An 11,297-nucleotide genomic window follows, 5' to 3' on the forward strand; every position below is an offset into this window, starting at 1 on the left:
GACGTCACAAATGTTTAATTCCTTCAATCTTACAAACTTGTTGAAGGCAAACATGCCAAGAATTTCATATCTATCTATCTATCAATTCATATAATATATATATATTATATATATATATATATATATATATATATATATATATATATTATATATATATATTTTATATATATATATATATATATATATATATATATATATATATATATATATATATATATTTATATATATATATATATATATATATATTATATATATATATATATATATATATATATATATATATATATATACATACAGTATATATATATATATATATATTTTATATATATATATATATATATATATATATATATATATATATATATATATATATATATATATATATATATATATATATATATATATATATATATATATATATATATTTATATATATATATATATATATTATATATATATATATATATATTTATATATATATATATATATATATATATATATATATATATATATATGTAATATATATATATAATTTTTTTTTATATATATATATACATATATTCACCAACGCATGTAACATATTAACAATTTTTTTTTGTTATTAAGGTACACTATTATTAATACAGCCAAGAGAATGACAAAATCATTATCACAGTTTACACCAGCTTTATGTCTGAGATGGACTCGTACTGATTTACGAAAAGCAAGTTTGTACCAAACAAGTGCATCATCTTCAAGATGCTTCTTTAAAAAATTAACCCTTCCTGTTACCCTCATGCACTTGATCGAGGAAACCCCACTAGCATAGTAGAATGACAAAGGCTGGGTACGAATCTCTCTCTCTCTCTCTCTCTCTCTCTCTCTCTCTCTCTCTCTCAGTTTATTCACACGAAATTCACGAAAATTTCCGGTACTTGGCATTCAATATTCGATCAGCAACTCAGTCGGACGTGCTCCACTGCACGTACGGAATGCTGAACATGGTAAAGCGATTCTGCAAAAACGTCGAGGCTATGGAAGGACGTTACCCATTAATTCTTTTGAGTTTTGTCTCTTCCTTTATCACCTTTATAGAAGATACAATGCCACTGAAGACGACATTAATCACGCATGTTAACAATCACTATATTTACAGCAAATTTTCACTAATCCAAAACGACATACTTGTGAATCAAAAGAAAATTTTCTTGGTCATTGTTCGTTAACTCTCCGATAAACAACTAGAAAGAATCACTTGAAACCAGTTTGCTAATGTGTTGAACCACAGCAACTTTGTTCTGTTGATTATACTGTAGCTTAAGTATTGTGCACACAGTTGTTTCTCCGTTTGTTCCTTGACAGGAAGCTGTCCAAAATAATCACGCCAGATTGCAAACAACATAATTTTCTTTTGTAAGAGCCGAATGTTAACATGCAAGAATCCTCCCCAATAACAAAAAAAAAGCACTCTTTGAATGAATCCTCGAACAGAACCTTGCAAATTTCTCACGGAATTCATTTAGGACTTCTGGCAAAGAAATGAATTGCTAGATACAGTTCATGGAATTGTAAATGAACGTGAAGGAATTCTCAAAAATAGTGATTTTCCACACTAATGATTTTGTCTGTCATTTTACCGCAGACAACAGGAATTACACGTAAAAAAGCTGTAATACACACGTCTTGAAAATTAAATAAATACCCTTTCATATAAAGGGTTTTGCAGCACCAAATTTCGTTAGCTCATGTCTGTAAATCATTGTTCACTTACTCTGTGGGTTGGGGAACAGTTTTACCAAAACAGATTTAACACGAAATCACTTTCCGTATTGATTATAACGATTAGCGACTATTTACAGTACGGTACCTGTAACCAATTCATAGTCACACTGGAATAAATTCCTGACGTTGAGTATCACTTAAACATTACTGTACAACTGACCAAGAACTCGACCAAAACCATCATCGAGTACAAGGCTATACATCCAAACGATTGCTCTTGTAAACAACCATAGAACCGTCGAATTGGCCTATAAACAACTATTTTTCTAAATAGTGAATTACAGAATTTATCTTTTGAAATCTTTGCAGATTTTTGCAGTTTTTTCTCGGAGGATTATTAACACGAAAAGCGATGGAAGGCATGATATGCAGTGATGTTTAATATAATCAGAATGTTTTAGACTCAATATACAGTTCTGAATACTGATGCTGCATTACCAGGGTTGGCTGGTCTAGATTAAGCCGGAGTTATGCCAGCAAGGGCCCTTGCCTTTGGGCAGCCCATAAGTGAGGTAAGGTCATAGAGGGAGTAAGAGGCCTGGTTTAGACCTATAGACTCCACAAGCAGCAGAGATGATATGTCAACAACTCACTTCACTTTGTTTGGTTTTGTGTACAGCCCTCCACAGGGAGTAGGCTACTTGGCTTCCACTACGAAAAGAGACCTTTCGATATAATAATGTCCATGAGTAAAATTTTTTCACGTCCTTCCAGAAAACACGGAAGTGTGAGACATAGAACAAGTCACAAGATGTAATGATACCTGACATAAAAGTAAATTTTAGAGCACCGTCATCAAATCTCAAGCGAACCCACAGCTGGTTCATACGAAGCTTAATTTCTCGGTTATTTCATAGTTTTGGTTGCTATACTGCTTGCAACTCCCTCATTTTACATGCGTGTGAGTTTATGATTACTGAGGACTTGATATCTCTGTTCCAAATGGAGACAGAATCACAATGATTATATCCTACGAAGTCTTCTAGTGCAAGAAGCCACATTACCAAAAATGTTTCAGGATGAAATGTCGTTCCAAAGATCTGGGCTGTGCCTTCATACTGCTCATCAAATTCGATTGCTAGACCACTAGATTATCCAGTGACAAAATATACCTTTTCAAACAGGATGAGATGCATTCTACGTGAAAGAAAATTGAGAATAGCGACCGAACTCCTAACTTTTTTTGTCTCTCCACATGATATACAGTATGTTCGAAGTTTTCCATTCTTTTTACTGGATTTTTGTTACGAGAAACGAAATTTCGTCTCAACAATCAAACGATCGACTCATCTCCTCCTTGATGAAGAGACAGATTTTCAGCGGTTTCTTGAAACGATTAGATGGGGATCTTAGCGATGCAATTTTGAAAAGTACATCGATGTGTGAAATAGTCTAAAAAAAAAAAATCTCGTTTTCTACCGATCTCGACGTATTTGTCGATCATTTCATAATCTACTCAACCCGAAATCCCTGGTCGGCTCTCTCTCTCTCTCTCTCTCTCTCTCTCTCTCTCACCAGTAAGTCCGGAAGTGCTCAATGACTTGCATATAATAAAATCCCCTCGGCGTCGTATCCTTTGAGATAATCATTAGGAATTGAAAGGTCAGGTGTTTGAACAGTGGCTACCTGTTCCTGTATGCCTGTACGATTTCCGGATGGTTTATGGCACTCCTGTTACGTTTTCGACGACAATGAATACTTGCTCTCTCTTTCTCTCTGTGGAGAGATGCGGAGGATGCATTCACATATGACAGAAAGACGCAATTTACTTTGGAGAACAATTGCGATTTTTGAATTCAGGGAATTTTCGATTGAGACATTTCTACTAGGTGCGCTAAAACACAGCACAGCTCTCACGCAACTACAACTTTCATTTCCTTACATCTGAGTGCGTCTGTATTTCCACGAGAGAGAGAGAGAGAGAGAGAGAGAGAGAGAGAGAGAGAGAGAGAGAGAGAGTTCCGAGTCAGATAGAAAACGGTGAAGTTTAAAATGACGTCAAAGAATGAAAATATGGAAACCACGAATCTCTCTCTCTCTCTCTCTCTCCTTGCAATACTGATGTTAGTGGAACCATTACAGTTATCTGTTTCACGAATAGTTTGTTAGGGAATGCAAGATATTACATAATGTAATTAGATATTCTACTGTTTCGGCGATAAGTACAATAAGCGGAATCTTTGGTTTATTTATATATATATATATATATATATATATATATATATATATATATATATATATATATATATATAACCTCTAAACCAGGTGAACGAGTAACGGAAATTCTACATCCTCCTTTCGATGTGAGGTACTGTACTGCACTCCAACGTACCGTTATGCCTACTGCCACGCATCCGTGACGGTCTCCTTGCGTGACAGACCGACTGATTCCACGAATCATGTGACTGACTGGAAGTCATTTCTTTGCTCCTCATCGAAAAACAACGACCTCTATAAAAACATTTATCATTACTGCAAAAGTATTCAAGTATTCTACAATCAAATTCAAACCAGATTTTCGTACTGTATATATTACTAGATAATCATTGTTAATAAAAAATACTTCGCAGTGTAGTGAGTAAAATTAAAATAGCTTTAATTGTTGCTATGCGCATTGACTCATATGACGAGCTAACGATCATCCGCTTTTCTGCTTTAGACCACAAATGTGATAACTGGCAAAGCAAAAATACAAAATAGACGTGAAATTTTGCTGAAATCAAAACAAAATACACATCGAAGGTTCAGCCATTTCTTCCAATTATGTCCTTTCATCAGCGAATGGAAATAAATGTCTCCTGGCCTCTCTGCCATTCATAGGCCTTATCAGGTGCAATCAAGTGCGATCATGCAATGGTGGGAGTTCCAGGGCAACAATGGCCTAACTCTCCTTATCCGGTTATGTTCGCTTTGCCTGCATTATTGCCAAAGGAGCCCGGGACTATTTCAAGCTGAGGATGGCCCTCATGGGAAAACTTTTATTCATTTATTCTTACCTATTTATCTACGAGAAAGAGAGCGTGATGGGGTGTGACTGCCTAGCACCAGGTCAAGAAAGGTCACTGTATGGAAACAGATGTTCAACTTTACAGCTGACTGCAAAACCATTAAATTCTCCGAAGCAATAAAGAAAATAATCGTAAAGTAATTCTGACTATTTGATTTCATTTATGTTCGTTTGTCGCTGCCTTTAACTTTTCCTCTTTAAAATCTCCTTTTGCCTTAAAGTGAAGGATCTGGTTGAGTGGAACGCTCCCTTTTATTAAAGGGAATCTTATGCAGCGTCGTTCTTTCTTATTTATCCATTCTCCTCTCCAACGTCATCATCTCGCTCAATCACAGAATCATTCCAAGTCTTTAAAAGAGTCATTGGTTTCAACCCTAAACCCATCTCTCTCTCTCTCTCTCTCTCTCTCTCTCTCTCTCTCTCTTCCTTTTGCTAGGCACAAAATCATACCGCTTTTTCATCGATCTGTTATAAGGAAAATTCAGTGAATCAAATTACAAATAAAATCGTCCTATTCTTTCATCAAGTCCATCAAGTATCAGGGCGGTTCAATGGAACAGATCCTAAAGCTCTCTCTCTCTCTCTCTCTCTCTCTCTCTCTCTCTCTCTCTCTCTCTCTCTCTCTCTCTCTCCATTATGATAATGCCCTGGATTTTGTATTGACAACATATCCTGGAACATTTACTGAATCACTCTTCCTAATAAACTGATAAATCATAGTGCTGTTCGACGTTTCCAAGAAATAAAAGTCTAACGGCTACATTCTGTGTGTACGCGTGTGCATTAGTGTGTCTTTACATAGGCTTCTCTTTATACTGTACACGTATATGCGTTTAGCACCATACGCCCCTTCTCCTAAGGGCTATGTGCCAACGGCGACTAGCTTTTTGCTTTTTGTAGTCAATCATCCTGATACTATGTTACTAAGCTGATCTCATCAATCTCACTGATTGAACAGCCAACGGTACTAAAATGCTAGACTTTGATATATATCTATATCTATATCTATATTTATCTATATTTATATATATTTATATATACTGTATATACACATATATGCATATATATATAAATAAATATATATATGTATATATATATATATATATATATATATATATATATATATATATATATATATATATATATATATATTGTGTAATTTTATGAGTGCTTGGTGAGTGAAAAATAACCAATCTGTCTGTAAAATATGAAAGGAAATCTCGCACCTTACTGACATAACAAACAAACAGTACTAAATATTTGAATGGCACCAAACGTTATTTCTATAAGAAACGGGAGGACAGATGATTAAACAGGGATTCTAACGAAATACGCATCAATTAGCGTCATTAAAAAGAAATCAATTTCATCCAAAAATAAAACACAAACCTTTCTTATTAGAAGTCCTCATTTGGCCGTCAAGAATAAGCAATTGAAACTATAGAAACCATAGACAGAAATATATCTCGAGTAGATACACCTACTGACGCTATGGGGTTTCGCCCTACAATGTGACCCATTGCTGCTAACGTTTATTGCAAGTTTCATCACTGCTCGATTGTTTAACCGGCCAAAAGCTTTCGCCGTACGGAATTGCTGCATTTTCTCCCTGATATTGCAGACGAATAGCTGTATAAACTCTCAGTCAGTCTGCCCGTGTCTTAACAAAATATCTCGAGAACGGGTGAACGGAATTTGATTGCATCTGGTGAAATTGACCATTGGACGACCCCTTCCCGTGGTTAACTTTTATTTTCACTCGGTATTTAAAGGACTGGTGAAGTGGCGTAACAGAACTCTTGAATAATATCGATACCAATGAATACCTAATGGTCTACTTGGTGATCTATAAAATCCTGGAAATGATCTTGCGTCGTATATCTTTAAATTATTATTAATATTTTGTTGTTGCTGTTAGGTTGCCTTTCAAAAAAATGTAAGTTTGTTGGGAAAGGGAACAGCAGAGCCAAGAGAAGATAATTACGGCAAGACGCGATTGAAAATCTAGAATAAATAACGACAAAGAAAGTACCCTTAATCTATACAGGACGTTTAACAAAGCTCCAAGCTGATAAACTTCAAGTTGATAAACTAGACACAGCACATCCTAAAAGGATAACATTTATCAAGAAGATATTTAAAAAATTTAGTTTAGTCAGTAGTTACTAAACATTTGCTTTGGATTCGAAATGCTTCAAAACTCGGCAGACTTACTCCGCCCATAGATGCAGGAAGATACGAGTACATTCACTCTTCCAACCAGGCGAAAGCGGAGTACACAAAACGAGAGTGAATGATCAAAATCGAGTTCTACGCCTCACGAGCAGGATTAATAATAAATTTCGTGGGCCGTGTATTTACGGCAAGTTCTAGAATTATTCAAAGATTCTATTTGAATTCAGTGGTGCATCAGAGGAGATGAGGAAAGCAGAAGACACCAAATAACAATGAAAATACAGGTAGATACTATATGATCAATATAGGAATGGGCGAAATTGAATTTTAAGGAGAATAAATGCAATTTTTATCACTGAACTTGACGGGTACTTTCACCTCACTTCGCTTTCATGCTTATCTTTGGAGGCCCTAGGATAGGCCTTCGCCTGATCCTTGAAGACAGCTTTTTTCGTTTATAGCTTGTAATTTTAAGCGTTTTTATCTTTTCTACCGGGTCGTAACTACTTTTGAACAGGAAAATGGAAATGTAAGATAATCATTACCAAGAAATGATAAAGGTAGCAAAGGAGGCACACAAAAGGACAAGGAATCTTTTTGAGAAGCTCAACTTATGATCTAATTCCTATATACAAAAAATCTAGAATTACAAAGTGATCTGAGTCATTTCCCAAGCACAGGCGTTATTTCTTTGATCTGGTTATTACGAAGGTGTTAATTTTTCGAAATAGCGGAAAGTTGCTTGCAAGTCATCCGAAATTCGTAGCACGCAATTTCCTTCGCAGATATTCCTAGGTGATAAAATCGCAGTTTACTAACTTAGGGTAAAGTAATATTAGATAAACCACTTTCATTACCCAAAGTAGACTATTCAAGTAAAAGAGCAGGAAGGAATATGAAGCAACATGATACAAATACTGGAGAAAGACATGTTTTCCAAACAGACAAAATATAAAAAATAATAAAAAACACTGCTCAAGGGAGGATGCTGTGGCAAAGTAAGCGGATGTGTTTCCTTGCCAACATTAATTACGTGATTGACGTAAGATTTTCAAAGACGTCTGGCTCGTGGGAGCACTCGAGGCAAATTTCTTGTAATTCCCCACCTAAAATTCCTCCGGTAGATGAAACAAAAGTAAAAGATAAAATTACAACGGTATCTGCGAATTGCTTTTTCTGCTTGTCGTATCTAATAACCCTGACGTGAGATGATGGACGCGTACAAAGCAAGCCCAAGAAAGAAGCAAAAGGCGATGATGACGTATGCCAGCCAGGGAGGTTTGGCTTGACGTCTCATCTTTAAGAGTGAACTAGATCCTTCAACCAAAGACAAAGGCCTTCCTTCCGTCAGCAGCTTTCACCTGCAATTAGGGAAACCTTTTGACGTCTATGCCGTACTTTTTTTTTTAATTCTTAAAAGAAGAGGAGGGAAATCACTGGCTCTTCACTTAGGAAAAATGGAAGGGAGTATGTGTCGAATTCATGTGGTTTTCCACAGATGGTATTTGGGAACAGTTCACTGCTCAACATTTATATCACTTTTTGTATGTTTCATCAATTCTCAGTTGGTTTCAAACGATTTATAATTATTCATATGGCAAGGAATGTAAGATATCGTTGGAAAGGAAGCCGTGTTGCATGTATGTTACCTGAAAAAGTCAACACTTTCCAAGAATGAGAAGATTCGTCATACCTGCTTACTCAGTGCAAGATAAATCACGAACTGTAAAAGAGAAATGATGCATGTTAAGTGAAAGGAAATATCAAAGTGTGCAATGAATGTCTGTACATTGCCATTAATACATTCGTAAAGCACGCAATTTTAATTTCTCTAGAAAATTATAGCAAAGCAACTTTCCAGCTGCGTAAGCGAACCCGTCAAAGCTAATTTGCATTGTGTTGCGAATCATTCCGCAAAACTTCACCTCACTGAGTGACAATCACTCTTTCTTCTGATTCCCTTTTTTCCTTTCTGGGTTGAAAACAGACCTTTCCCTAAAAGACGAACCATCCCAAGGCAGCCTTTTCCCGAATAAATTTGCCTTACTCAGGAAAGAATTCTTATCGTCCTTGGCATTCTTAACGCACAAAAATCGCGTATAGGGACGGTTGCAAGTCTGGATAGATCTCTAGGTGGGGATAAGAAGATTCATGCATATAGCTTTTCCAGGAACTAAAAAGATTATTAGATTATTTTTTAGTCTCATTAATTAACAGAATTTGCTCTCAAAAACACAGGAGCATATTATTGTTAAATTGGAAAATGAGACTCGTTGCTGGGTCTGTGACACAGAATTTTATGAGGAATTGGACATAAGAAGAAATTATTGTCAATCGTCGGATGTGAGCACTCTTCAAACGTGAGGGTCCTCAAAAGAGGCTGTCACCTTTTCTCACCAGTATTTCCGGCACGTAACCACAGATATCTAAGGCGCAGTAATTTTAGAATCAATTAACTTCCTGCGCTATTGCTCTTTGAAACCACTGTCCTCTCTCTCTCTCTCTCTCTCTCTCTGTGTTTGTGTGTGTCAGTGGGGATGGGGCGCCTTTGACACGTGGCATTTGAGCGAAGACTAAACATTTCTCGTTAGTGTAACTGGGATATAACAAGAATGAAGACACGACTAAATTTTTTTTTTTTTTTTTAGGGAATTCCCATTCACAGAAGATATTTCTGTAATACTTATTGCATCTAATGATAAATTTTAAAAATAATTTATATTTATTTTTCTGCTATCAGTTATTTTCTCCTCTAGCTAATTCACATTCCCTTTCTACATAAGCAACAGCATGTCATCTTTCTGCAAAAAACGTTGACAGTCAAGAAAGAATATCCTACCATTTTATATGTTGGAATTCTCTTCTTCTATCATTTCCTTGTATTCACTTATGAAGGTTTATCGCTTTTTTGGAAGGTTAAGGGTTTCTTTGCGTCTGGGAGTGACGGGCATCAAGTTACTTGTCTCGCCGGCCTTCACGAAGACGAAGAAGAAGAATAGTTTGTGGGTTCGTAGAATCCACGGAAAAGTAAAACACACATTGCCAAGCGATCGGAAACGATTGTTCGAGGTGCAGTCTGTTCAAGAGACGCAGTCTGATATTGGGCCTAAGTTTACAAAAGCACGCAGGTAACGACGTAAACCTCCGCTAATGCGACATAGTTAGCGGGATGGAGTAGTTCGATTACCCCACTATAGACTTATTAGGGAGACGCATCTACAAACAGAAGTCAGTTTATTTTTAGTACAGTAGTTATCGACAACGCATATTGGCATAACTATCTTAAACAGTGCAAATCTCCAGGTAAATTATTCATTACGTCAATATGATTCATATTTATTTTTACTAAGATTCATCTGTAGACTCTCACTAACCAACCTAGGGCTCTCTTAGACCGTCTTTTTTGAAATTATATGTAAACGTCCTGAGTTATTCGCCTAAAGGTCTTCAATATGTTGGGATGAAAATGTCTGCTGCGCTGAAACAGAAGTCGGAGTAATGTTTATTCGTATTCCCAGAAAACTTTATCATTTAGCTATTTTCAGGAAGCGCAGAATGAGAAGTCTTGGAAAAGAGCTTTGCTAGTTCCATCATATTGAATATTTCTTTTCCCGACAGAGTAATAAATTTCACGTGCCTGTTCCACCGCCATATTAAACGTTTATAAAACTGAGATTCGTCAGAAAAGAGAAAAGGGAAGTGGGTGGGGGTGGGGTAAGAAAATAACAAACTTACAACGTGGAAACTAAAAGACAGAGAAGTGGTAAAGAGCGCGTTTGAATAGAAATAATCACAAAATAAACCAAAGCAGCAATGATGATACAAGTTAAGTCTTCACCATCAGTAAATAGAATTGCATTTAACATGGAAAAATCAATAGAAGGGAAAAGAGGAAAGAGCCACGTTTCATTTGAATTAGTTTTACATGACACATTCGCTTCATTACTTTTGTACGCGTATATTTAGTCTCGCTTCGCTAATGCTTAACAAAATTGCCGTGAATATCAAACAGATACGTTACTCACGTGTTTCATCCTCATGATCCCTGTCCCAGAAAGAGAGAGAGAGAGAGAGAGAGAGAGAGAGAGAGAGAGAGGGGGAATAAATATATGAAAATTAGAATAAATGTTTTTCGTCTTATGGTAATTATTGGGCCCTATGGTGAGCCCGGCTGCATACTAAAGAGGATAGTTTTCTTCTACCGTGGACTCGGACTTTTTTTTTTTTTTTTTTAACCAAGTCTAAGCATAATTTGAAAATATCACAAATGGGATCTTTCCTAGTTAGTGACCCCCAAGGGTTTTCGGGGGTCGTTATCTAGGAATAATATTTCTTGGGGTCATTATCTTTATGAT

Source organism: Macrobrachium rosenbergii, chromosome 51 (genome assembly GCF_040412425.1).
Source record: "Macrobrachium rosenbergii isolate ZJJX-2024 chromosome 51, ASM4041242v1, whole genome shotgun sequence".
Lineage (NCBI taxonomy): Eukaryota > Metazoa > Arthropoda > Malacostraca > Decapoda > Palaemonidae > Macrobrachium > Macrobrachium rosenbergii.